General features: G+C 42.2%; 1 protein-coding gene and 1 long non-coding RNA gene across 8 annotated transcripts in view; one reads left to right on the forward strand and one right to left on the reverse strand.

Annotated features, from left to right (window-relative positions):
* The window catches only part of LOC125281374 (uncharacterized), a 72775-nt gene extending 66457 nt beyond the window's left edge, over positions 1-6318 (forward strand). For all 7 annotated transcript variants that reach the window (XR_008959486.1, XR_008959490.1, XR_008959484.1 and 4 more), the window contains 3 exons: positions 1183-1331; positions 2967-3214; positions 5620-6318. This is a non-coding gene — a long non-coding RNA (uncharacterized LOC125281374). The remainder of the gene's footprint in view (positions 1-1182; positions 1332-2966; positions 3215-5619) is intronic.
* The window catches only part of LOC125281381 (dual oxidase 1-like), a 273276-nt gene that overhangs the window by 113030 nt on the left and 153917 nt on the right, over positions 1-6329 (reverse strand).

Genomic DNA, 6329 nt, shown 5'->3' on the forward strand with positions numbered 1-6329 from the left:
CAGTGCTTATTTAGTAATTCTTTCTAGAAAAGTAGGCCCTGACACCTTTTTAATCTTGCACAAGATAATCTTAGAGGCTGTCAATATTTAAATTCATCCACTTGACTTTTGAGCATGTTTATTTTAATTTCTTCGGTCCGTTTGTGCATCTATTTTAAGATGTTGTGTTGATAGATTTCATTCCCAGGTGAGCCAGAGAATTCTGTTTGTTCCCAGATCCTTTGAATTTGTACTGCTGAACACAAGGGAGACTTAAGAAGGCATAGGATCTAGGTAGATGGTACCCATCCACCTTCATTACCAGACTGACAACTCAGTCTCCTAAACTGAAGGGTCACTGGTGTCGTCTGTGTCAGTAGTAACACAGTGTTAACTTTACTGTAGTGCCCCTAAGCAGTCACTTACGACTACGTAATAGGCCACATCTGTGCGTCTCACAATTTTCTACTGAAACACCCCTGACAGGAATGGACAGTGAACTTGTACCCCAAAGGTCTGAGGTAGAGTGTAGAGCTGTTGGCTGGTCATCTAAGTTTTTTTAAATCTGATTTTATCTCAAGAATTCACTTAGGTTTTATATCCTACTGCCTAATATCGTTCTCCTAGTCAAGGTATATGCACCTGGAAGCTATGTACTGTTGACCATGTGGCCTTGCCGGTTTCCTGCCTCCCTACAGCTACTAGAGATCTGCGCCCGTGTTGGGTGGTGCTGGCCGTGCTTCCTACCTGCAAAGTTCATGTGCTGGGAGATTCCACAGCAATCAGATGGTTTTTCCCAGCCACTGTCTGACCACTGCTCCTCTTCCTCTCCCCGTCCCCGACCCCAAAATTTCTCACCCAGAAGCAGTGATCCTATCTTACTGTTTTCCCCTTTTCTTTTGAGGTAATGTAAAAAGAAGTCTTCAGAAACTTTTCTGATTCATAAATTTTCTAAAGTTGCACTATTAATTTGTATTAATAATTTTTTTTCTAGGAAAGGTCTTTCAAGTGTGTCAGGTGATTCTAAGAGAAGCATTTTAAAAAATCTTGAGTATGTGTTGGTACCACTTGCCTTAGTTGAAATAACTCAAAGGTGATTGTTTAGTAGAGGGAAATTAATATCATTATCTTTAAGAAAAATTTGTTCAGATTTATGTGTTTAGTTACATTTATATGTTTAATGTAAAATTTGTTGATTTCAAGGTATTTTTGATAAATGCAACAAACGTCTTTTTGTTGGAACCATGTCCTGAAGTTCCCATGCTCTTAAGAGAACCAGCTGATGCCTGTAAAGCTGTTTTGATTATTTGTAGGCGCATGATAATGGAGCTTACAATGAATAAAAAGACATGGTAAGTTTATTTCAAATTCATTAATACTGTAAAACAGATGTTTCTCTTTTTCAACATAATAATTAGAACATCAAAGCCTCCACTTACTGATGGCTTTACAAAGTGAACAGTAAGATGATAATCAATCTTCTGTAACAGTTTCTGTGAATTATGAAGAAGGTAAGTATCTAGCACTTTGATAGTTTATTTTTATTATTGGCTTTAAAAATGTTACTGAATGAAAAGTAGTCATATTACTTAATAGTAGATTTTTCCATTTTAAATTGTCATCAGACTGCTTTGTGGAAAAGCAATGTAACTGGTGTTTTCTATCATTCTTTATAAGCCCAGGAGAGGTTGTTAATTGCTCTGAAATGCTGTTAACTGATTTTTATTGCTTCCAATTTGAAGCTTTAAATTCACTTTGGAAAACCAATTATCTGAAATGACAGACTGTCAGAATGACCGAATAATAGTACCGTCAAACATATAGTGGCGCCATGAAAATGTGCTTATGCGAAATGTTTTCATTTTTCTCCTTTGTTTTTGTTTGGTGTCTCTGTGTTTATAATACCCCTGAAAGTACACAGTGCTGTGGGTTTTTCCCATGCCCCCGTCCCATGATGAGCGCATCACTCCAGCTTAGGAGGTGCTTTCAGACATTCTCAGCAACGGAGACCTCAGAGCCACTCTGTAACCCTCTTTCTTCATGCCCCTCAGTTCTGGTTGTAAAATGCCTCTCCAGCCTGTCCTTTACGTGTTCCTCCCACCCATCGCTGCCCTGGGGCGGCCTGGCTGGGTCAGCCCTGCTGTCAGTGGGCTTTGGCCTCTGTGCTCAGTGCTCAGGGCTGCTGCAGACCAGCTCTGGTGGCCGCTTCCCTCCTGGAAGTCCTCAGTGGGGCCCCGTTACCACACCTGTGTTCTGGATGCTTTTTCTCGATGTCCTTGAGTCAGCACTAAAGGGAAAGCTCTGTGTGCACCTGGTGGAAAGCATAGAAATGAGGCAGGACTGACCTGGCAGGGGCCCCTAGGGCTGTGGAGTCCAGCCTTTTCCTTTCTCCCATGAAGGGAGGGTGGGCCCAAAGGAATCCCATCAGGTAGCAAGTTCACTGGTACAGAAACCACAGGAATCAAAATGATTATTTTAGGATGTAAATTCCAGGGGTGCCTGGGTGGATCAGTCGTTGGGCATCTGCCTTCAGCTCAGGGCGTGATCCCGGTGTTCAGGGATCAAGCCCCGCATCAGGCATCTCTGATGGGAGCCTGCTTCTTCCTCTTCCACTCCCCCTGCTTGTGTTCCCTCTCTCGCTGGCTGTCTCTCTCTCTCTCTGTCAAATACATAAATAAAATCTTAAAAAAAAAAAAAGAAGTAGAATAGTTGTTGTACCGAGAGTTTTGTCTTCTCCCAAGTTACAGCCAGGACTAGCTGCAGACACCAGAGGATTTTGAACCAGTAGCTTTGTTCATGATAATAGCTGATTTCTCCATAGCTCAGATCCTGGTTACAGTTGATCAAATAAATTTTGAGACGCTAAAAGAAAATCAAGATCAAGTGCTTTTTATTTTAAAGTTCATTTTATTCCTAGTAATTTAAAATATTTTGTTAAAACTCATTCTTCTTCCAAATGAGGGTGATTCAGTTCTCTTGTTGGCTAGTTGGTTTTAGACGCTCATGGTGGCGTGGATCCGAGCAAACCTGTGTGTGTACATTTCTCGAGAGCTCTGGGATGACTTCCTCGGTGTGCTGTCCTCCCTCATGGAATGGGAAGAACTCATAAACGAGTGGGCCAACGTCATGGACTCCTAGACAGCAGTGCTGGCGAGAACTGCTTACGGAGTTGAGATGACAAACCTACCTCTAGACAAACTAAGTGAACAAAAGGAAAAGAAGCAGCGAGACAAAGGTACTTCTACTCTTACAGAGGAATACCAGATGTCTGAGATGGAGGCGGAGTGTGTCTATACATATAGGCAATTAATGCATGGAATTTTGGAATAAACCATACAGGCCGTGTCTTTTTAATGGTGGTGTTGGATGGTGTTTCATAGCACTCTGTCCTCGTAGTAAGGATGATGAATTTATGAAGGGGCTGTGGAGGAAGAAAGAAGATGAAGGGGAGTAGCAGTAGTAGCAACAGGAATAATAATAATGGCTCGTGCTTGTATGTATTCTCTCTCTTCACCCTCTTGGTAACTTCTGAGTTACTATCCAGGTATCACAGACAGAAACTGAAGTACAGAGAGTCCATGGTGATGGGCTCACTCAAGGTACCTAGCTGAGAAGTGGGAAAGCCAGAAATCGAAGCTGGGCAAGTCCAGCTCCAGGCACCACACTAGAAAGACGTATTCCAGTGCCTGCTTAGGCAAGGTAGAAAAATTCTGAGTGTTTCAGATGGGAGTCATTTTGGCTTTTTTTGTTTCTAGATAAAAGTTGTTTTGAGACCTCGAGTCAGATCAAGGTGGAAAACATCAGTGGTGGTTTCTACTGGGGACAACAGTTTGTCTTCATTACTGTTTTAAGGCTGTGACACAGTCTTGGGATTAATTCCCTTGTACTCCAATTTATTGTGTAAAGATTTTGAGGCAGTTCATAGAAGTACCTATAATACAATAGATAAAATGGGTAAGGACACTGGGGCAAATTTAAAGGGAGCGGAGTTGCCGGAGTGGTTAAGATGCCAGAATGCATGCCAGAGAGCCCCGTGTGCTTGCTAGGGAGGGAGAAGGGGAGCAAGCTTAGATGTGACTCTGATCTTCACAGGGTTACAGCAGAGGATCACAGATTACAAATGGGGAACATTGACAGCTTAGGTGATACATAGCTTTTCTTGGTCCTAAAACTTGGGAGGAGTTTCTTCTCCCAAGATGCATAAAGTATACATTGCTTGCTTTGGGTAGACTATAGCCTCAACAATAGCCTTATTATAGACTGTATCAGCTTTTCCTGTGTGACAGATCACCCCAAAACATAGTGACTTAAAGGAACAGCCAGTTGTTTAAATCATGATTTTATGAGTTGGCAGTTTGGGTTGGACACAGTTGGGCAGTTCTGCTGGATTCCCTCCTGTGTTTGTAGTCAGCTAGGCTGTCAAATAATCAGCCAGGCAGCCCTAGGGTTGGCCAGCTGTCAGCTGGGGCAGTGATGGGGGGACTTGGCCACATACCTTTTATTGCCCAGCAGGCCAGCTCAGGCTTTTTTGGTGAGGTTTTAGGTTTCCAGGAGCAGCAACAGGGCAAGCCCAGATTTTCCAACGCATTTCAAATCTCTGCTTGCTCATTTTGCTAGCAAAGCAAGTCATGTGATGAAGCCCAGGGTCATTGTGGGAGAGGCCCACAGAGGATGTGGATGTGGGGAGGTGTGAACCAATTATGGTGATTACTTAACCATATAAACATGTCATTAATGGGACTGATTCTTATAATATCTTCGCTGCAGTCTGTGAGTGGCTGTATTTATTTATAGGAAGGTAAACAATCTGAAAAACAGTTTATGGAATGATACAGAATGAATTCAATTATGTAATTAATGCCTTTGGCAAATATTTCCGATTGATCTATCATCTTGCTTATGAGGAGATAATGCTAAGTGAAATAAGTCAAGCAGAGAAAGACAATTATCATATGGTTTCTCTCATCTATGGAACATAAGAACTAGGAAAATCGGTAGGGGAAGAAAGGGATAAAGAAAGGGGGGTGATCAGAAGGGGGAATGAAGCATGAGAGACTATGAACTCTGAGAAACAAACTGAGGGCTACAGAGGGGAGGGGGGTGGGGGAATGGGATGGGCTGGTGATGGGTAGTAAGGAGGGCACGTATTGCATGGTGCACTGGGTGTTATGCGCAACTAATGAATCATCGAACTTTGCATCAAAAACCAGGGATGTGCTGTATGGTGACTAACATATTTTTAAAAAATTTTTTTTAAATTAAAAATAAAAATGAATTCAAATGTTCATTATAAAAATACTTGCCTTCTAAGCACTGGATTTGTGGAAACAAAATATACTCTCAGGAACCTGGGTGTGAAAACGACCCATAGGTGGCAGCCACCAGCACATTACCTGTGCAGAAATCTCTGTCTCGGTCTCTTATCTCCTGTATTTCTCTTGGACCCTTGACCACTCATTTGAAATACTTGACCAGAGCTCTAGGAGAGGAAAGCAGAGAAGTGATACCTAATTTTGCAACAAGAGAAGCTGCCGATTATATACAGTTGGATTTATGAAATCTGCTGAGTAACACAGGCTGTGCAATGAATGATAAGGAAGTCAGCCTTTAGATTATTTTTCTTGTCTTATCCTTTATCAGGCTGTGTTCTATTCTCCGAAAGGAGCCACCGTGGGGAGATCCTGTTCTCTCAGCTGGCGGAGCCACCCGGATGTGGCCGAGCCAGTGCGATCGAGGAGCGCCACCACATCTGGGGCACCGGGAGCTGAGAAAGCAAGAAATATTGTTCGCCAGGATACAACTGGTAAACGTTTATTTAAGTGCTTCTGTGAGGTCCAGTTGCTATCTAAGATGGATTTATAGGAATAAAATGTTTTAAAAGCTTTAAAATTCGACTCAGAACATAAATACATGGCCTTTTATTAAGTAGGATGTTTCCGTATCTTTTAATTGTCTCTTCTGTTCTCTTCAAATCTGTTTTTGATACTTATTTCTGAATCATTCATTGTGAAAAAGAACTTGAGCTGTCACTACTGAGTGAGATATATGTGCAAAACAGAGAAAATAGATATTTTGTTAGAAGCCTAAAACAAATAGATTCTCAGTAATCGCACAGCTGCATCATGTTGTTGAGCAGCGTGAATCTTAGTGTGGCGCTGTTCCAACACAGAAAAAGAGAATAATGCACATAGTTTGCAGGACTGGAGGGGGATATTGAAGTGCCTTGCTTCTGTTGGGAAGTGGAGCTTTACATGCCTGGGGCTGTTGTCCTTCTACCCTGTTCCCTCAGTGAAAAACAATGGAATGAAATCCACGGTCTCCACCCAGGCTCAGGCCAGATTCTCCGCTCC

This window comes from Ursus arctos, unplaced genomic scaffold, assembly GCF_023065955.2.
Source record: "Ursus arctos isolate Adak ecotype North America unplaced genomic scaffold, UrsArc2.0 scaffold_16, whole genome shotgun sequence".
In the NCBI taxonomy this organism is placed as follows: domain Eukaryota; kingdom Metazoa; phylum Chordata; class Mammalia; order Carnivora; family Ursidae; genus Ursus; species Ursus arctos.